This window comes from Conger conger, chromosome 1 (assembly GCF_963514075.1).
Source record: "Conger conger chromosome 1, fConCon1.1, whole genome shotgun sequence".
In the NCBI taxonomy this organism is placed as follows: Eukaryota; Metazoa; Chordata; class Actinopteri; order Anguilliformes; family Congridae; genus Conger; species Conger conger.
In genome coordinates this window covers 57,226,391-57,248,595 of record NC_083760.1, presented here as the reverse complement: position 1 = coordinate 57,248,595, position 22,205 = coordinate 57,226,391, and the positions used below count along the sequence as shown (strand labels likewise).

Below are 22,205 nucleotides of genomic sequence, written 5' to 3'. Positions count from 1 at the left end.
AGCAGCATTTTTGTACTTGCCCTTGCATTGTCTAGCTGTCTTTGTTTTGTTTTGTGGTAAAACCATTTCACTTTATAGGCAGTATACACCAAGTGAGCACTTATTAGATATTTATTAGACTTTTTTTACTTATTGGTCTTCTGCTGCTGTAACCAATCCACTTAAGAGATTTGACACATTGTGTGTTCAGAGATGCAGACCACTGTTGTAATGTATGGTCATTTGCATTTCTGTCACCTTCCTGTCAGCTTTGATCAGTCTGGCCCTTCTCCACTGACCTCTCTCATTAACAAGGTGTTTTTGCCCGCAAAACTGCTGCTCACTGGATGTTTTTTGTTTTTAGCAAACTCTAAAGACTGTTTTGTGTTAAAATCCCAGGACATCAGCAGTTTTTGAGATATTCTACTCTGTCTGGCACCAACAATCATTCCATGGTCAAAGTCCTTTAGATCACATTTCTTCCCCATTCTGACATTTGGTCTGTAAAACAGCTGAACCTCTTGAAGATGTCTGCATGCTTTTATGCATTTAGTTGCTGACACAGGATTGACTGAGTGAGTGTATGTACCAAGCTCCATAATGTTTGGGACAAAAACATTTTTCCTTTTTCTGTAAAAAAAAATTGCATTTAATTAAATTCATTTAAGGGTTGGTTGTGGCTATTGTCTACCAACATATCTACTAGTATTTGAAATGTATAAGTCAAGTGCTTATATAGTAAGCCATCAAATACTGAAAAAGTTTGAGCAAAATTGGGAGTGGTCAAATCTTACAACTGTAGTTGATTTTTCACGGAATGACCCTAATGCTGTTTAGTACTTTGTTGCATGCACACTTGGTCAAGAGGTTCTGTTGTTTTCCAGAATTTTAACATTACATTATTGGCATTTGGCAGACACCCTTATCCAGAGCGACGTACAGTTGATTAGACTAAGCAGGAGACAATCCTTCCCTGGAGCAATGCTGGGTTAAGGGCCTTGCTCAAGGGCCCAACGGCTGTGTGGATCTTATTGTGGCTATACTGGGAATGGAACCACCGACCTTGCGGGTCGGTGGACACTCCTGTCGGCTAAGATTGGAAGAACCTGGTCTGAGACATTTCCATTTCTGATGCTACCTGCAGATGGTATGGTCAGAATTTGGTATCTACAACATGAATCCATGGATCCATCCTGTGTTGTGTCAATGGTTCAGGCTGCTGCTGGTAGTGTAATGGTGTGGGTCATGTTTTCTTGACACACGTTAGGCACCTTAGTACAAATTGAGCATTGTTTAAATGCCTACTAGATTATTGTTGCGGACCATGTGCATCCATTTTTGGCCACTTCTGATCCGATACTCTTGCCCAACTTCTGATCACTACTTCCAGCCAGATAACATGCTGTGTCACAAAGCACACATCCTCTCAAGCTGGTTCTATGAACATGACAATTAGTTGAGTGTACACAGTCGCCAGATCTGAATCCAATAGAGCACCTTTGGGATGTGGTGGAACGGGAGATTCACAGCATGATTGTGCAGCCTACAAAACTGTAGTGTCTGTGTGATGCTATCATGGACCAGAATCTGAAATAATAATTTCAGCACCTTGTTGAATCCATGCCACAAATAATTCAGGGAGGTCCTACACAGTACTATAAAGTACCTAATAAAGTGGTCACTGAGTGCTGTATACAGTACCCAATCCTCAGAAAACCAAAAGGTCTGGTCAGCTTAACAGGGCATGGGATCATTACATTAGTGTGCACATATTTGGGCACCCCTAGTCAAAAAGCCTTTTACATTTAATATTTCAATGAAGCAATCCTGACTTATAAATGGTCTAAAACGTTAAACATTACACATTTCTTCAAATTTTAAAGCAAGATTAATTTTTATTGGAATATTTTTACAGTTTCAAAATAATAAATAAAGGAAAAAGGCCCTATGCAAAAGTTTGGGAACCCTGTCAGTTTGTAGTTTGTAACTGCTCCTCAGGCAACTATGACAGCTTTCAAACGCTTCCTGTAGCCAGCTAAGAGTCTTTCAATTATCGCTTTCATTCCTGGCAGAACACCTCTAGCTCAGAAATATTATTCGGTCTCCTTGCATTTACAGTATGTTTGAGATCTCTCCACAGATTTTCAATAATATTCAAGTCTGGGGACTTCCAAAACCTTCATCCGTCTTTCCTGGAGGTTACTCTTGGTTCATTTTGTGGTATGCTTTGGATCATTGGCTGGAATACCCAACCTCTCTTCAACTTCAATGTCTGGACTGACCTTTGAACATTAGCCTCACATAATATTTCCTGTGCCCCACACAACTCCAAAACATAATGGATCCACCTCCATGCTTCACAGTTGGCAATGTGTTCTTCTCTACAAAGGCTTCACCCTTTTTTCTCCAAGCATACCTTCTTTAGTGGTGCCAAAAAAGTTCAATTTTGGTTTTGTCAGTCCAAAGCACATTGTTCCAAAAGGCTTCAGGCTTCTTACTGTTTCCTTTTGCTTACTTTAGACACTTAATTTTGTGTTGAGGTTGTTCTTTCTGGCAGCTGTGCCATGTAGGTCTTTGTTGTTTAAAGTACATTGTATTGTTACAACTAGACCTGTGTCTACTACTCTTTTTTGCAGCTCTTTTGCAGTGCTGTGTGGGTTCTTCTGAGCCACCAGGTCTTCGGCCATTGTATCTGACATATTTCTCGGTCTTCCAGACCTTGCCTTGCCATTTATCTTCCATTTTCTAATAATGTTTCTGACAGTGGAAATAGGTTTGGGTCCGGGCCTTATTAATCATCTTTTTAAAAAGTAACAAAGAACAATCCAAAAGGGTTCCCAAACTTTTGCACATGGTGCTTTTCCTTTAAAAAAATAAATAAAAAAGAAATTATACACAGTAAAAAATAAAAAGCAATCTTGCTTCAATTGGCAGAAAGGTCTTATGTTTAACTCTGTACCACTTACAGTTCAGGTTTGCTTTCGATCACATACAGATTAATTGTAATAGACATTTAAACCAGGGGTGCCCAAATTTTTGCACCCCGCTGTTTAACATTAATACAAAAATGATTACTGCAACATGCAAGTGAGTAAAACACTATTAATTGAGATAAAAGATTATATAAAAATTAGACAAGGGAGTATGTTTAATGGCTGGTAGCCTACAAGGATAAAGCCTTCAGAAAGAATGACCTTCATTGCCAAAGTCTTCAGTTCTACTGTATACTCACAACTCTCCTACAAAGATGCAGAATGAGAACTTTACATTTATTTTGTCTATTTCATTCTATTGATATGAATAATAAATATATGGATGAAGCAGTTAAATTGTATTTGTCTCAACATATTTGTCTGTTGCATTGTCACAAAGAACTGTGGAGATTACGTTTTCCAGGGGTAATCAAGAGGGCCCTAGAGGTAAAAATCAACAAACCCAGAGGCTGCCAACAATATTCAATTTTGCCTCGATCATCTCCGGATAATGGGTCATAGCATAAGAAATGCCCACTCCAAGGGCCTCATTTTTAGCATAGATTTTTTCCCTTTGGTCCAATGAATGAATGGTCCAATCTTTTACTCTTTATTAAAACACACCACAAGGAATCACTACATAATGATCTTTTGTCACTGCAATAAAATGTCAACTGTCTCTCAGACAGATAAATATTCTCATCTTCATTGAGCCTAGCATTTGTTTTCTCCATCGGTTTAAATTATTAAATACACAGAAAGCGGCTAAGCAGTGTACATTTTCCAAAAGGTCAGAAAGTTCATTAACTATAGAGTGCCATTGATTGCAGCCTCTTTGGCTGTGGGAAGGCCTTCCTCTCTGATATAAGTTTAAGTGATATAACTGCACTGGTCCTTCAGAGGGTTTCGTTGGGGGGGATATCTCATTGCATGATGTTTGCACAGTGTAACATCAAGTCCTCCTTTTTTCTAGGCCTCTCTGTGTATTCTTCACTTAGCTTTGCTATTTATTTGTACTAAAGTATCTAGGCTCGTGGTTCAGTGCAATTTGCACAAAATAAAAGTCACATACCATTCTTAATGGCCTCTGCTTTATGTTGTTTTTGCCCATTTACAGATGCCCCAGTCGAGTGCTGCAAGATTTAAATCCTCGTGGCTTATGCATATTTGCAAGATTAAAAAACACAAATTTATAACTATCAAGTCAGTAAGCTGGCTACTACTCTCATTTCAACTCACACAATTTCTCATGTAACTTAATCACTGTTTTCTTATATTTATGCCTTTTTGTATTTTAAGTCCAGTGTTTCGGAGCCCCCGTCACTGGTGAGGAAAAAAGATGGTATTGTACACCGCCGATATGAATATGGGGGGGGGGGGTGTATATGATGGAACATGACTCTCCTTGGCAAGAAAAGCTTTACTTATATGTGCAACCAGTTAGGCTCGGCAGTAAAGTTGAAATCTGTACCATGCTGTAATTTTAAACAGGGTTTTCCATTCCTAATCGGGTTAATGCACTAACAAGCCTCCCGCGGAAGACTTACTGTAACACATCCTAATGTATCTTTTTCCACTTGATGTGTAACACAACTTTGGTTAATTATGACTGGATCATGTGCAGTTTCTGAATCAGAGAGGTTTGCTGTGGACGGTAGCTGTGCTTGTTAATGATTGTTTTCGTGTTTTCTTTCATGTTTTGTGGAAGGCTTATCCCACTGTGGGTTGCGTTCTGATTTCCAGGCAATGGTCTTTTGATATTTTTTCATCTTGGGACACTGGATATTGTTTGGCTTGTCAGGCCCAGTCGGTCCATATAATTCACACTTTTTATGCCTTCTATGACTTCATACTGTGAATACTTTTTTTTCTCTTCAAGCCCTTCTTGAAGTAATCCTTGAATATTCAACCTGTCATGAGATGTGGTTTCTTAGTCTTTTTTTTTTTTACCCTGAATAGTTCATTGCATTTTCTCAAATTCCACTTAGTTGTAGTGAGTGTCAGCTGTAGTTTAATGTGAGAGATCCCCAGCAAAAAAATCCATAATTTCCATGACAGCTGGCATATCCATTACATAACAATCAGTTTAACGTGGGATAAAGATCTGTATTTTGATTGAATGTGCACTAAATTGTTAATTTCCCACCGTGACTGACTTTGAAGTTAACTAATTTAAAATAATTTCAGAACCTCCAAGATGAAATATGGCTAATCAGTCTGGTGATTTTATTAGGACACCTCTCATATTACAGTGTCATAAATAAATCATTGTAACTCCATATTTCTCTGGCCTCCTTCATTGGCTGTTTGGCTGCAAATCGCAGGCTGGTGACAAACATAGTTAAAGTTCCTTTGGGGTAGGTTTTTTTGACCTTGTCATATAACTAGTAAAGCTGCTTGTCTTATTTTGTGTGATGGCTTAAATGCTATGAAGATCTGTGTGGTTTCTTGACTGCGGTTTACCTTCTTCCTTTCATGAACATTTTAGCTTATTTAAATGTATTTCTTAGTCTGTGAGCCAAGCTAAATACAGTCTATTATGGCAATGCATTTCAATTTGAGTTCCAGTGAAAACCTTACCTTGATAATACTATTGTAGTCAACTTGCATTCATCCAATGAACTGCTCATTTACATCTCACTAAGCTATTGCAGTACACCATAAATTCAACAATTTATGCATAACAGTTACAATCAACACTTTACTGCAGGGGTGTCCAATCTTATTCCAAAATGGCGGGTGTGGGTGCAGATTTTTTTTTTTAACCCAGCACTAAGATGCCTTATTCTACTTATCAAGGCCTGGATGGAAGGCCATGATTAGATAATTAGTTGAGTCTTGTTGTGCTGGGCTAAAACAAAACCCTGCACCTATACCAGCCCTTTTTGGATAAGACTGAACACCCCTGCTCTAGTGCCTATGCTATTTAAACAATACACTGCATGATTTGTTGTTTCCAACACAGGAGACACAATGGAGCGATTCATACTCCGCAGTGAAGAATACTGATGACCGCGTAGTCATGCATCAAAGTCTATGAAAGGGAGGAATTATTAATAGATTAATCATGAGAAATAAACGAGGATGCTTATGACCTACTCACATGCTATAAATGCTTAAGCACATTCATCTTGATGTTCACAAAAACTGGCTGGAATTCTTTATAAAAGCAGTCTAAAGACTAGAACTGCATTTCATATCTGGTCATTCCTTCTATGTAATTTGTGTAGCATTTTTAAACCGGTAGGATTTATAATTCAGTTATGTCCTGCTGGGAAGCCTTCTTACGTGTGCAATTTTCCAAGTCTTGCACTTGCCAAGCAATAATTATGTTGAAGTTTTCAATTACACTATTTCCATTTCATTAACAAAAATGTTTGGCTATTGTATAATTAGATATATAAGCTTACCACCTATATTTAACATAACTGCCATACCGTTTCCTGAAGTAAAGCAGGAACATTTGAGAGCATGAGTTCATGCAGTCTGGTACTTTCTTGAAAAAAGATTTTTTTTTTTTTTCCCGAAGCACTGTTCATATGCTTATTCATTCTTACAGAACAAGTACATAAATCTGGAAAAATGGAACATTTATATCATTGTTGAAGCTGATGGTTTAACAAAGACTTTCTATAAATGTGCACACACAGACACACACACACACACACACATATAAATGCTATGTATGTTTCATACGTGCGTGGCTTTATACTGGCTGTGACAGTGGCTCTAAAGCTGTTAATGTGGTACAGTCAGAATAAGAGTATGAGCTCTCAACACTGTGGTAAGATGACGGTCTGAAGTTTGGACATTTTTAGTATACACTCCATCTTTCTCTTTCTGTCAACCTGTCCTTTCTCACCGCCTTCTACATCCCTGCTAACCTGATCCCCTCCATTGAACTGTCTGGAGCAATAGCTTGAAAAGATTCTACATTATATGCTGATCTATTTTCAAATAAGTACATATGTTTTGACAAAGAAAAACAGTGCTTTTTTTTTATCAACAGGCCTACGTTTCCTCAATGTGTCCTTTTCCTGTGATTGGTAGGATCGACAGCCATATTGTTTATATATAAAATTAAACCTTCCATCATCATGGCCATCTAGGTTTCTTAAGTGGCAGTACCATGTTACCACATGATCTAATGTTTCAGAGGCCTGCAATCCAATACAACTTGTAGAAATTACTTTCAGTCATATTGCCTGTTCATGACACAGCCTCGGCAAAGGGTAACTGGAGCTCGGGGAAAATGGCTGTCAAATCTCAGTGATAAAGATGACATGTATTCACAACTCAGACTACTACTTTTTACTTTTAAACATCAAGCAATTTGTAAACCCAGTGTGTAGCATAGCTTTATTAACATAAAATCTAGTTTGGTTTCATTTTCTATACTATTCCAAAACAAGCAGTTGCTGGATATGTCTGGATATGCAACAGGTAAACTAGGACCCAAAAACAAAAGTAGCACCTGCTCCTGCAACAAAAATCTTTGGACGGTCATGTTCTGCTGAGAGCCCGGTTGTGATTATAATGAAGACAACAGGTAGAGCATATCACTTTCGGGTCCAATATCTGGCCACACGAAGGGCCGGGGACCTGAACAAGACAGGAGAAAAGCACGATCTGATGACGGGGAGATAAAGGCATCACAGGACACTAGTTTTAATCAGCTTGGCTCCTGCAGAAGGGATGGTAGGTCCTTTTCTGAAGCGCAGCTGTAAAGCGATCCTCGCTCTATATTCTCTTGCCCTGTGACAGAATTATTAAAGCTCATCGGCCTAATGCAGTGCCTCAGTGTCGCGTTCCTGTCTTGTCCGCTCTGCTTGAGGAATTGTGATTTCTGTTTCTTTTTTTTTTCCTCTCTTTTCTTTTTCCACAAGTGGAAATTCACACATCACTGTGTAACCAAACGCATCCTTCGGTAAAGCTGTGGCTCAGATTCTATCTTAATGGAATGCACTTTGTACTAAACTCCGAGTGTGGAATGCACGCAGGTGGCACGCTTTTCAGGCAACGTGTTACACGCGGCGGTCGCTGAATTCAACTAAATTTATGTAAGAATAAAAAAACATTTGTGTACTAGATAAATTATATGAAGGAACAGAGTGCATCAATGCTCAGTTAAATACAGGACTTATCGAATGTTGTAATGATTTCAATATGTCAATAAAATGCAAACAGCGGACTTGTATTAATAGTATTACTACAGTTTTGGTTACACAAGGCCTAGGCATTACAGGGATATATACGAAGATGAAGGCGACGTCTTAATCTTGACCTTTCTGAATGAATTGTTTTGTGTCACAGGCTGTAATGGCCAAAGCTAATTTTACACTTGCTTGTGATGAACATTGGTCAAAAGCTTATATGTGATGTGCGGAGCAGGGAGGCTATTCTGCAACATGCAGGTTTGGAGCCGACTGCTGTCTGGCTGGAGGTTCACTTTTTTATGCCTTTTCTAATACTCCTTTACTCCATTGAGTGTTTGTTCTGTGAGGCAAGAACGTTGACAGGTTTGTCATGAACAAAATATCTTGCTGGCATGTGTAAAATAAACTGTGTAAGTTGAAGCAATAAAATCCAAATGTAAATGTTCTTGACTTGATGTTTTGATTGATTTGAAGTTTTGGCTACATTTGGAACAATCACAAATGGACAGGTCCTGGCGATGGTTTATGGTTTATGGTTTATGGTTTAAGGTACCAAATGGTTTTACTGACATGACATGATTGACATGCTTGCTTGGCTTTTATTTTTTTCTTTCCATGAAACATGAAGAACTTTGAGTACAACCAAAATATGACATATAGTTGACATGAAAGCCATGACTCATCTCATTAACGTTTTTTAACTCTTTTTATATTTTGGTGTTTTTTTATTGCTTTTCAAATTTTTCATGTTTGATTTATTCCTTGATTCTTGCATTATTTACTTAATTATTACTTGATTCATCAGACCAGGCTAACTTTCCAGTTTTGGTAAGTCTGTGCCCATTGCAGCCTCACCTTTCTGTTCTTGGCTGACAGAAATGGAACCCGACATGGTTTCTGCTGTTGTAGCCCATCCACCTCGAACCAGGCTGGCCATTCTCAATTGACCTCTCTCATCAACAAGCCGTTTCCGCCTGCAGAATGGCCGATCACTGGATGTTTTTAGTATTTTGCACCATTCTAAGATTGTTGTATGTGAAAATCCCTGGAGTTCAGCAGCTACAGAAATACTCAAACCAGCCGGTACCAACAATCATGCCACAGTCAAAAATACAGAGATCCTAGTAAAGTGCTCACTGAGTGTACGTATATATATCCCGTATATAACCAATTGTGCACCACCCCGACAAGGCTGTTGGACTGACACAAGTCGGATTTGATCCACGGAAAGCTTTTTCTTTTGTCTTGACAGCAAGTGCACTTTGCACTTTATTGAAAGGCAGCATGGGATTAGTCCAAGATGGACTATTTTGAGTTGATTGATTGCATGTGCCCCTTAAATGTGTTTCAATCCTGCCTATTCTGTAGTTGGAAATGAAATGTAATTACATGTTAGCTATTTTTTCAATTGTGTGGGCTCATATCACATCAGGCCCCTACTATGGATTTTATTAACTTATATTATTTCTTCATTATTATGAATAATATTGTCTTATTCTCCAATTTCGAACTGTTTATACTGAGTGAAATTGGGTAGAATTTAATTCAGAATCAGAGCTGTGTCCATATAATCCTGTAGATCCCTTAATTATACCTATAACTAAATGCATTCTGTGTTGCCTTGTTAATTAGATTGATCTTTGCAATTTCAAAGCCGGTATTCTCAGAGATTACTGGATAAAGTGCACAGCAAATTCTCCTGTGTGATATCCGTGACCCCGAAGAGAGATGTCATCTTGGCTTGAAACTATGTCGTAGCAGACATAAGTGGGTATTAAATGGATATAATTGACAGTGACCCCAGATGCCACAGTTTTCATCTCTGTCCCCGACTCGGCATTATAATGGGGGAGTATTTGCATTTGTATGAGGGAATGAACTCACTGAAAAGGAGGGGCAAAAACAGAGGGAGGAGAAAAAAAGAAATATTTTAAAATAAAACTGTTTCTTTTATTTTTTTAAATCTGGCCCTTAATATCCGATTGGCATGTTTACGCTAACCATGTGGGTTGTTTCTCTTTTCTTACACCATTCAAGCACTAGTAATGGTTTTTGAATGAGTGCCTAATTTTTCAAAAATCTTTTAGCATGCCATGAGCAACATGTTGGCCTCTTACCCTCCCAGTGTATATTTTGAAAGCGTAACTGATCGGGCAATGTTGTCTTCTATTAAAGCGCAGGTGAAGAGCACTGACATAACAAGTTAGTGACCCCATCATCGGTGACCTCATCACGAATGATCTCATTGTCTGTGACCTCATCATCGATGGTGATCTCATCAACTGTGATCTCATCATGAATGGTGATCTCATTGTCTGTGACCTCATCATCCATGAAAAGGTCAGTGACTTTTTTCTTGCTCTCTGCAAATGCTTTATTGGATTTGATACATGAAGGCAATGACTCGCAACGAACACAAATAACTGGTGTAAAGATTGCTGCTTATTATGCTGAAAGTAATGTTTTGCCACCTGTGCACTTTCTGTGCATTTTCTGTGGACCTGTGTTCACAGAAAGTTCAGCAGACTTTCTGTGCAGCCATTTAGCTCTGTATCATTTAGCTCTGTATCATACCATTGCCTGGGCAATTAACAGGCAATGTTTATTTGTTATGTATTATGAAGATATGTCCTAGTAGTTTAAATACAACATTTGAACATATCTGTGTGTAATTAAGAATACCGTTTGCTGTTGTTCCATGTTACCTACATTGGTGTTGCTCAGTAATCACAGGTATATCTGCAACTTAATGTTTTCCTTTAAATGTTTTTGTTGCTGACAATTAAGACTGTGCTTAAAATATGACTACCATCATTGCGACAATAGCTTCTATTACTATTAGTATTTCTTCTACTGTGGCTGATATTAATGCTGCTACTACCACCACTGTTGCTACCATCACTACTGCTGCTACTATTAGCATTGTTGGTTTTAGCATTGCTGTTAATACTGTGACAAGTATTGTTATTGGTGCTGTACAACTGCTTGTACACGCTGGAGTGTGTCTGTTTTGTCCAACATTTGTTGTGTGTGCGTTCTTATTTTTAATTTATTCACTCCTTTGAGGGCTTGAAGCATTTTTTCCCAGAGTGTGACATTGTGAAAGAACATTAAATAAGGGACAGTGTACATGTTTGCTTATTGATCAGCAAGGTCAGAACCCGGGGGACCTCATCCGTTTGAGCCTCTTGCCTGTTATTCTGGGCAAGGTGACCTCAGCCTTACACTGTAATTAGCGGCAGAGTGAAAGCATACATTTCTTATTTTATGTAAAATACACTCAGTGAGCTCTTTATTAGGAATTTCTTAGAATTACTGGACTTCTGCTGCTGTAGCCTATCCACTTTGAGGTTTGATGTGTTGTGTGTTGAGAGATGCTCTTCTGCATACCACTGTTGTAATGTGTGGTTACTTGCATTACTGTCACCTTTACCAGTCTGGCCCTTCTCCTCTGACGTCTCTCGTTAACAACACGTTTTTGCCCGCAGAACTGGCTGAACAGACCTAGGCAGCAAGTTTGCTACTGAGACTGAGAGTGCACAGGGTAAGGATCCCCTAAACTGAACTGTACCTCAGTTTAACTGAAAACTGAATTGTTATCGGTGGGGAGTGGTAGCAAGTTTAAGGAATCTTTTGGACGTCCTGTTGAGAACAAGTGCAGGGCGTCTTGCACTTGTTGACGTTTTTCTATGGAAATTTGTTTGCGTGATACCAGTAATGTGAGCTCAGCCTAATGGAACCATGCCAGACATAGTAGTTGACCTGCATATGATCATGTTTAAAGCTTATGGCCCACTTGCATCAGGAGAAGGTTATCTAGTTTCCATCAGGTATTCTAAAACAGGCTGTTATGTAATGACACAAATGTGTCTGAGCCCAAGATGGCTACCAACCATCAATTTCAACTGCCTGTATATTGGGATATAAATATTGCCATAAAGTTTGGGAATGGGATTGACTGAGAACTAGAAAATGCCACCTGTGCATCTATCTCCAGCACAAAGAGAATTGGCACCATTCAATCAGGTCAGTCTCCCATTACTGACACAAACCCCAACTGCCACAATCCCTGCTCCCAACAAGGTCCCTGCCCCACTCCCCATGCCCACTCCCTTGTGGATAACCAAAGTTAAACAACTTATTTCAGATTCTGGCGAGGCGCACGAGAAAGCCAGTCACGTTTAACAGACGACTTTCTGACTCTGACCTTATTTGTTTTTTTGTTTTTTTCATAATTTTTTTTGTTGTTGATTCGCAGAATTCTTGCTGACTTGATATTGCGCAGGGAGTTAGCGGGAGATGGCAGAAGCAGCTCCGGCCATTATGTTAGGACACAGGAGATTGACACAGTACCCATACAGAGATTACGGCTGTTATCTGAGACGGAAAGGTCACTATTTCGTTACGCCATATGCCGGGCATTACAGATCTGACACGTGGCGGCAGCATTATTAGGAATCGTGTGTGTGTGTTGATAGCACCTTGCTTGGGAGTGCTAGATTTCATGATGAGCTGTGTGTGCGCACAACGTGGTCTTGTACGCGTACAGCGGTGTGAGGACGTCCTTAACTCTCCTGCCTGTCGTCTGTCATCGTGGGCAGAAGGAGATTAGTAGGATCTGTTTCTAATCGTGTTCTTTTCTTAAAACTCAACTTGTTAGAATCTCTGTTATCTAGTGGTCTGGTTACCCTGTGCTGCGTGCGTGGGTGGGTGGGTGTGTGTGTGTGAAAAGACAGAAGGCTGCTGGGTGGCTCATTTGGGTAAGACACAATGCTGTGGTGCGGGGATGAGCTCCGCGCTCTTCAGTTGATGCTGCTATTGCAGATAGTTTCAAATTACGCTGGGAAGCAGACATACTGAGCCCCAAGTCGGGCACCAAATTAATAAATAAAAAATACAGTACATAATGTAGAGCTGTACAGTATGCCGTGTAATGTATGCACATAACACTGAATGGAGTCATTTCTGAATACTTGCTGACATGTTCCCCTAATAAAGAATATTAGATAGTTTTGCAAATAATTTGTAATTTGTAATAATTAAGATATATATCTTTCTCCAGAGTACCTCTCATGTTTTCCTTTAATAGTAATATAGTAATATTTGTCAGTTTCATAATAGAGACAGTTGATGTTGATGGTCCCTACCCTTACTGATGGAAGAAAGGCACTTTTTTCTTTTTGTGTCAGGAAACCAAGGCAAGTGCACAGGGGACTGCACTCTACTTCCTAAATACAATTCTTTTTTCTTTACACCCTCTAAATGAAGTGATGGCCCTGACCCCCGCAGTCTATCAAAGCTTGGACTGGCATCATTACAGCAGCGAGCCCTGCAGTATGGGTAATCTCAACTGACCATGTGAAGTTTAAAACTGTACAAACTTGGGAGTGCCAAAGCCCATTAAATGCCTTCATAAACCGATTAAAAAGTCTAACTCAGTCATTGAAGCAGGACCTTCCATCACTTTTTGAAAAATAAAACAGTCAAATAATACTGCAGAATAACACAATTAACTACAGCTCATAAACGCATCAGATACATACTGTATAATGTTCCTTGTTTTTCCTCTCCGCTCGCAGAAAAAGCGCTCCCGGCAGCCACCTGGCATTTCAACTAAAATGTCGCAGGAAATTTAAAATTACTCCGAGTGTTCCCTAACCAAGAAACAGCGGGCCGTACGGGGTGAAAAAGGTTTTTTTTAATACCTGTCTGAAAACCAGGCCACTTTGGAAATGTATTACTTCAGAGAATGACAAATGGCTCAAACGAGGTTTTGCACGTACGGCCGGATAAAGTTTATCTTTAGGGCATGTGTGGCTGCCAACAATCTGTCCAGACTGCTTTAATCTTTTCCCCAAACCTCAAGTCCCATTGCAGTTTGGGCGGGTGATTTAAGTCAGGCCGGAAAATGTTTTGACACCTATCTACAAGACCCAGAATAGCGGCGCTTTCCTGCATTACAAACCTTTGTCACCGGGGCCCCAGACTGGCACAGTAGATACTCAATAAGGGCTGTAACTCCAGGAAATATCACAATCCCTCATTTAAACATTGCCAAGCCAGGTCCAGGGGAAAGGCGCCTTTTATTGAGAATAATCCATCAGTTTGATTGGGTGAAGCTGATAAATGATTAACCCTGAGGTACATAATAAGGGGGTTATTAAATGTCACAGATGCTCAGATATGCGAGTGGCATGAGCCGATATTGCTTCCCCTCGGAAACGCGCGGTCCCGTCGGCCCGTCCCCACACATCAGCGCGGACAAACTTCATTACGGTGATGCGCTGTTGTACACCAAATAAAATACCAACTGTAAACACTATCGATGGGCTCGGAGATCTAATTACAATGACTTGGTGTTGCTCCTAATGACTAACTTCTTCAGCGAGACTCTCGCAAGGAGAGCGTGTGCTGGCTGTCAGAGGAAGGGGGGGGGGGGAGCTTACAGGGAAACCGTCAGGGCTGTCAATGAGGGGGTGGTTTTGATGAGACAATGATACAGGGTACTAATGGGTACTTTGAGGCAGCAGCGATCGGCCGTCGCTGAATCATGCGGTCCGTCATGTTTCTATATGCGTGCGTGCGTGTGAGACTGAGCCTTGTGAATTTCTGGCCCGCATATATTGTAGCGATCCGCGAGACGCTTCCGTCTTTTACAGAGGCCGGCTCGACGCCACGCGCCAGAAAGGCCGGAGCGTTAACCTCCGCCATTGTTTACATTCGTCATTAAAAAGCAATACGGAGGTTGAAACGGGTTGCCGGCTTTTCCGCCGTCGTACACAGACGGCTGTTTCTCTTAAGCAGAATCTCGGTCCGTTTGCGCTTCCCCCCCCTGTAAGTTATAAGTTACGTGCGCCTCACAAGCCGAAATATCCAAATTAATTCCTCTTCAGAGCTGTCGGTGTATCAGTTTCTTTACCGCTGCATGGCCACCGCCCCCGCAGCCCCCGGCTCTTATCGCCGGGGCCTGAAAGAGATGGCGGTAATGTGAGATTAATCACCTTATGCAGCATTTACAGCACAGAACAGGAGCTGGACTCATAGGCCCAGCAGGCAGGTGAGTGGAGCATTGTCACACCTTCTATATACGAGGGTGCGCTGTACCGCCCAGAAAATCTGAGACCGGGAAACACGACAAGCTGACGTTTCATTGATCAGAATGGAGGGGTTGTGGACACTGCGTGGGTTGCTTGCTTAGCTACGTAACTTTAAATACTGTACTGTTTGAGATTCAAAATTTCAACTATACGAGTTCAGTTCAAAGACTGTTGCTTGGGTTAGGCTGCCAGTTATTTTCTTTGGGTATGAAGTCTATTCTTGTGTCTTCCCCATTATATTCTCCTCTTTATTATTATTATTATTATTATTATTATTATTATTAAATATAATATTTGTCTGCATTTTTGTTTACATGTTGCAAATCTATCAGGGCATTTAACAGAAGACATGCGTAAACTGAAAATTATTATCAAAATCAATTGATAAAACAAATCAACTTACTGCAACTTGAGGCAGTGCCCCCACCCGCCACCCCCCTCCGCGTGGAATCACTCAAATGTTATGTGCCCGAGACGCGGCAGGCTTTGTTACGCTTGGTTAAAAAGAAATAAAGGGAGAAATCTGTAATGCCTTCCCTCCAGATTAAAAATTCATAAGACGTATTGAATCAGTGTGGAAATCCCGAAATATATGCAATTTGATCAAGCCGGGATTAAAAGCGTCATTGTGCTTGTCAATAAGGAATTGTGATGACTCCAGTGGTATCATATTGACCACGCTTATTAATACCGGGTGTCCTATTGGGCCATCGGCTGATTGTTTAGAATGTAAATGATGCTGCTGATGGCTCCAGTGACTGATGGCTTAAATTCCAATTAATCAATTGCTTCATCAGTTTCCTAATTCAGATCAAATATCTCCTGAGTGCACACTCCTCTTTCAGTGGTATTAGGAGAAATAAATGCTTTGGAAGTAATTTTCATCAATCTCGCATACATGCCAATACGGCTCCGGGGCGGCTCGCAGGGTTGATGTCTTTATGCCTGGAATGTTTGCGCGGCGGTACCGTGTGCGGTTGGAGGGGTTTTAGGTCCACGGTCCGCGCGGTGCCTGGCTCGCACGCGGTATCACCGCGGTCGTTATATAAAGTTGTGAAAAACTAAGATGGAGGTCCGGGTAAGCGATCCCGTATCGCGTCTTTGAAGTCGGTGTCTTCTGCCTTTTGTTGACGCGCATGCTAATATTTCAGCGCCGTCTGTCCTGTAATACATCGCTCTCCGCCTCCTAATATTACACGGCAATTTATTACGGCTTTATGACAGGTCATGTGATCCGTTTGACGGTGACCCCCCCCCGTTAATTCACCTGACGTGATCTGCCTTTTGTGATAGATATCCGTCAATGTCCAAACCCCCTTGCCACCGAAGCCATCTTCACCTGACAACCCTTGTCAATTATACAAAATAAAATCAAGTATTCATAAGTAGGCTGTAATGGGATATTGGCTGACAGATTTAATAATTCAGTTTTGCTGAGGCTTAACTGGCATTAGTTGTAGCTAATGGTTGCCTTTGTAAAAAATTCATTGGAAACAATGCTTGAGTGAGAAGATAGATACAATTATGCCTGCTTAATTTACTTTGGGCTGCTGCAAATTAAAAGCATGTTCTAAAGAGTGCTTGACCATTTAAGCACATGCAGTAAAGGTACTGTAATTTGATTTATGAATTTGATCTGCACCTAATTTCAGTCATCAATGTTTCAGTGAGAGCAATTATCCTTTGTGTGGGAACTCTTCATAGATCTATTATCTCTGCTGACTACCTTTGTAAATGGTGTGTAATAGTATTGCTAAATATTCAACAGCAGTATAAAGATGTAATTATCACAACCTTGCAAACCTAGTCTTGTAATTCAGAATCATGAAATATCATTTTATTGCACTTTCTAATAATATAACTGCTGCATATTTGTGTAGGAAGCATTTTAATTATGTTGCAGTGTTTTGGTTCTGTTTTAGTTCCAGAAAGTTGTATATTCCTTTTGGGAATATTTTGCATCCATTTCCTCAAAATTGTTTTGGGTAATGTTAGTGTTCTTTAGGGAATGTGCTATCAGGTTTCTCTGATATTGTAGACTATGACGTTTACCAGATATGCATGCTTTATGCTTCCTAATATTGCCTTTTGCATTCTGTGCATACTATTTCTGCATTTCCTACATACAACATGTTTACGATATATAGCATCTGCTGTGTTTGCATGTTCTGGGGCTGATGTTTTTTTTTAAAGATCAAAATGAGGTCAAACTGACAATGGAGTATTTTAGCTCTACTGCATTGTTTATAAGATTTTTTTTTTTTTTGCATTATCTGATTCTTTATACGGTGTATACAAGGTGATTTTGGCTGTTGAATATAATTGCATTTTTTCTTCTTTTTTTACATTTGTCATTCCATGTTTTGCTGCCCAGCACAGCCTTTTTGTGGAGTAGAATATGGAATCATAATTTTAAGTAATTGATTTTAGAACGTGAAAACCTGCAACATGTAGAGCAAAAATATTTTTCATCTTATTCTATATGCCGCACATATCTATGAATTTATTAGAACGTAGACTTCCAAGTTATATAATGTATTCATACACTTTTTTATGCTGAGAGTTTTGGGAAGTGGTACCTCTTGCAGATACTGCTGCAGGACAGTTTGTGTTCATGTGAAAGAAGTTTGTTTTGCCAGCTCTTGTAGTTCTCACTATCTGCCATCCATAACCGCATAGCTTTCCTTCTTCTGGTGGAATTCCATGTAATCCACTGGTTTCATGTAGGTTTCCATTCTCTTATGCCCTGCAGGGTTTGATTGGACTTTGGGTATCACTGTTGATTAGAATTTCTAGTTTGAGACATTCACAATCAAATTGGCTACATTAGCGTGTATTAAAAAATGGTTGGTATAGGGTTTACAGCAAAAGTGTAAATATGAAGGTTATATTAAAGTGATGCAACGCCTTTGTCCAACAGTTCAGGAGCCGGTTTTGGCTGAACTATAAACATAACATAGAAAGAATATATTGGGGGGAAAAAAGTAGAGAAGGCCAAGATACACATCTCTAAACTATTGTGTCTCAGCAAAATGATACCACCAAAGGATTAATAATGTTATGTCAGCAGAGGAAGCAAGAGGCGTAAGTATAAATTATTTACATGTTATGCTGACGTACTTTCCCTCTACAGTTTTTTTTTATGCAGAGAAGACCTTACTAGCACTTTTAGGGGAAGTGGAGACCCTTTGACTATACAGGATTTATACTGACACTGCTTGATACTGTAGGCAAAATGTATGCAGAATGATAAGACTAGGTTTCAATGCATTATGTTTTGTAATTTCAGTGCTATACTGCCTATAGACAGTGAACATATACTATGACTGTACCTACTGTCTGAAGATGCTTTTGGTTTTCTGCAAAAAACAGTATATTATTGCAAATGAGTTAAAAAGGACAAATTTAGCTATACTGATTATAGTCAAAATGCGATTGCTTCAAAACACGTGTACATCCATTAAAAGGCAGAATGCATATAACTAGCTTATTAAATGTATAGTAATCAGACCATGTCACAATTGATTATGCAACACTGGAGAAATTGAAGAGGTAAAGTATCCACAAAGTGTGGGTTTCATTCTGGCTTGGATGTCTAAAAGAAATTCCCGCTCTTCCATCCTGAAAGCCTCAAAATCCTGAAGGAATAAATGGCCTCAACTGGACACATTATTTATTTTTCCAGAAACTAATGTGAAGGAGTACATATATATATATAGCAGAATATAGCAAGTGCGTCGAATTGAAATGAAATACCGTTGTGTGAGCCTGCGTCAAAGAGGTGAATTATGAGAGCGTGCGGCGAGCTTTTTTCTCCACTGATATGAGCATGTGTGGATCGCTAAGGAAGACCGCTGAACCATTCACAAGGGCTCTACAAATGCTTGCCGGTCATGAACTACATTGATCTGGGGTATAATTCTCTATGAAATTGATGGATGAGGGCAACCATTGACAGAAAGGGTAAAGACCACTCTGAAACGTCCCCTGTGAATAAGTATGATGGAAAATAGATTGTTGAAGAAGATTTATGTTTGTTTTTTTTTGTTTTTTTCTGCCGACGAGAGGGATCACTTCCCTGAGCTAGCTATTCAACATGTTATTCTCAGCATTTTAAATCCAGCATGCCTTGCTTAGCTGAATTAGCTCAACAATTTTAATGCACTTAAACTCCCATTATTTTCTTTCTATTTCATCATGATTAATTGAAGTTACTTTTAAGGTTCATTTTAATTTGTGTTAATATAGGTGTGCCAGTTTTGAAACATGTCTTTACCAGTGATGATGTTACTCATTATTGGCTTATATAAATGCTTAATATGCCTATTCTTTCCAGCATTAGATACATGCACTGGGCACTTTATTAGGTATGTATTAGACTTATTTTTTCGACTCATTGGACTTCTGCTGCTGGTGCCTTCAGAGATGCTCTTCTACATACCACTGTTGTAACGTGTGGTTATTTGCGTATGACCTCTCTCATTAACAAGACGTTTTTGCCCGCAGCACTGCTGCTCACTGGATATTTTTAGTTTATCGCGTCATTCCCTGCTAACTCTAGAAACTGTTGTGCGTGAAAATCCCAGGAGATCAGTATAGATACCCTTTCTGGCACCATTAGTGATTCCATGGTCAAAATCACTTAGATCACATTTCTTCCCTCTTCTGACATTTGGTCAGAAACCTCTTGACCATGTCTGCTTGCTTTTATGCATTTCGTTGCTGCCACATGATTGGCAGATTAAGTATTTGCATTAACAACCTTGTGTACAGGTCTACCTAATAAGGTGCTCACTGAGTCTATAGTGATGTACTTTTTTCTCTAAATACCATTGTTGGGCTTCATGCAAATAGAGTAAAAGACACTCCTAAAAGGAAGTACTAAGCTATATGTTAATTTATATATATATATATAAATGAATATATATAAATTATTAAATATATATAATTATATATAATTATATATAAATAATTAGGAGTTCATGCTCTGCATGTAAATATAAAAGCAAAATATAAAACACTGGAGGCTTACATTAAAAGGGAGGTGTTAAACTACGGGTGAGACTCACTGGAAATGAAAGATTCATTAGCATGACCCGCGACCAGGGGAAACGCAATCACAGGCCAGAGGTGTGGACGTGAAGCAACGGGATAAGAGCACTCTGGGAAAATGCCACCTTGGGGTCAGACGTGGTATCAGGTGCTTCTCTCTCTCTCTCAAGCATGTCCTTTTGGGCTCCGTGGCCCCACAAGCCACCAAATATATGTGGGGGGGTGGGGGGTGGGGGGCGTGTGAATAAAACATGAGGCCCCGCTAGACTTTACTTACACAAAGGACCAGATGCTGAGATTGTGACAGCAAATTCATCCAGACACGAGCACCCAAACACGTCAGGCTTGCTGGCACTCTGTCAAGCACCGCAATGCTATCCACCTTGGGGGGGGGAGGAACCCAAATATTAAACTGTTGCTCCAATTTTGCCACTCAGCAAAGCTTGAAAAACAAGTGTGATTTTTGTGTAAATGACGTTGTCTTTCAGAATAGCCTTTCTTCTTTTCAAAACATGGAGCAGTGGTTGTGAACTGCCGGCTTTTTGTGGTTTTTGTGCTGCAGTTTGTATGCATTGAAAGTGGATTGCATTGCTTGTCCCCGTGTTAACCCACCGGCTATGATGGAAGTGGGGACAGAATAGCTTAACAGGCTTCTACACCGAGCTAGCAGGGTAGGCCATAACAGCCGTAATGCCAATCTGTGTCTGTTTATGTTTTAAAACAAACAAGCAAGCAAACAAATGACATGTAATGGACCACTGAGCATTACAATTTTAATATGACTGAATCTTTAATATCGTGTTACATGCTTTATTTGCTGCATTTAGCTACAGTAGCTTGGTAGATTGTTCAAGTTTAATCTCCCATAAAGCTGAACCTGAGCATGACATGAGGCTTTCTAATGGCTGAAAACACATCCAGTATGTCTGATTCTCATTTCTGCTACTGTCTGCAAGTCCTATACTGACCAAAAGACATGAGGGACAGCCACTTATGTTTAACACTCATACACAGTCACACACACACACACACACACACACACAAACACAAACACTCATACACAGGCACTCACACACACACATACAAACACTCATACACAGGTGCACACGCACACGCACACACACGTATACACAGTAACATGCATGCACACACCCACGCGCACATACACATACACACAGAAACATGCAAGCACACACACACATGCACACTCACAGAAAAATGCATGCACACACATACACACGCATATAGATTATACAGTACATTTTTTTTTGGGCCATTTTTCAGTTATGTGTCACAGTTACAGTAAATCTGCATTTGTGCAGGCACAAGATATGCGATAAAAGTGGGTTGAAAATGATAATGTGCCAGAGGAAAATCATTATTTTTCAGCTGTGAAAGATGGCATTTCTAATGTGCACAGGTTCAACCTGAAAAGGCCGCCTCTTTTATTTTTCCGGTGCTGACCCCCATAAAGACGAAAGTCAAGTGGCCATTGCTGAATGCTGGTATAGGCAGCGCCCCTGACCAGAAACCTCTTTCACACACCATTAGAGTGAGCTGAGTACACCTGCACCTGACTCTCTCACTTCCACATTCTGTACATGCAACCTCAGAGCCAGACACAGCCCCCTGTGCTGCACTCTGACCTGTTTTTCCTCTAAAAATGGCAACACCACTTTACTCTTTGAAGAAGGAAAGCAGAAAAAATTGCGGTATTCAGTCAACATTCCTTAATGTTTATTTGTAAATGAATATAAAGTTTAGTTGAGTGGGGTGTCTGATTTTAAACACTTTTCAATCAACACAACTTTCTATGATGGTTTAGTAATCTTGAAGTCAAGAAAATTTGGAAAATGACCATAAACGCATATATACATTTAACTGATTTATTCAAATTAAGCACGGAAAATACTCTCCTTCTCCTTTCAAACAGTTTGTTTCAGTATGCC

The 22,205-nt window shown here is 39.8% G+C and overlaps 1 protein-coding gene across 2 annotated transcripts in view; it reads left to right on the top strand.

Annotated features, from left to right (window-relative positions):
- The window catches only part of nfatc1 (nuclear factor of activated T cells 1), a 196,793-nt gene that overhangs the window by 13,792 nt on the left and 160,796 nt on the right, over positions 1-22,205 (top strand). For both annotated transcript variants that reach the window (XR_009707389.1, XR_009707344.1), the window contains exons 4-5: positions 10,283-10,447; positions 11,596-11,651. The gene's annotated coding sequence lies outside the window, so the exon portion shown is untranslated. The remainder of the gene's footprint in view (positions 1-10,282; positions 10,448-11,595; positions 11,652-22,205) is intronic.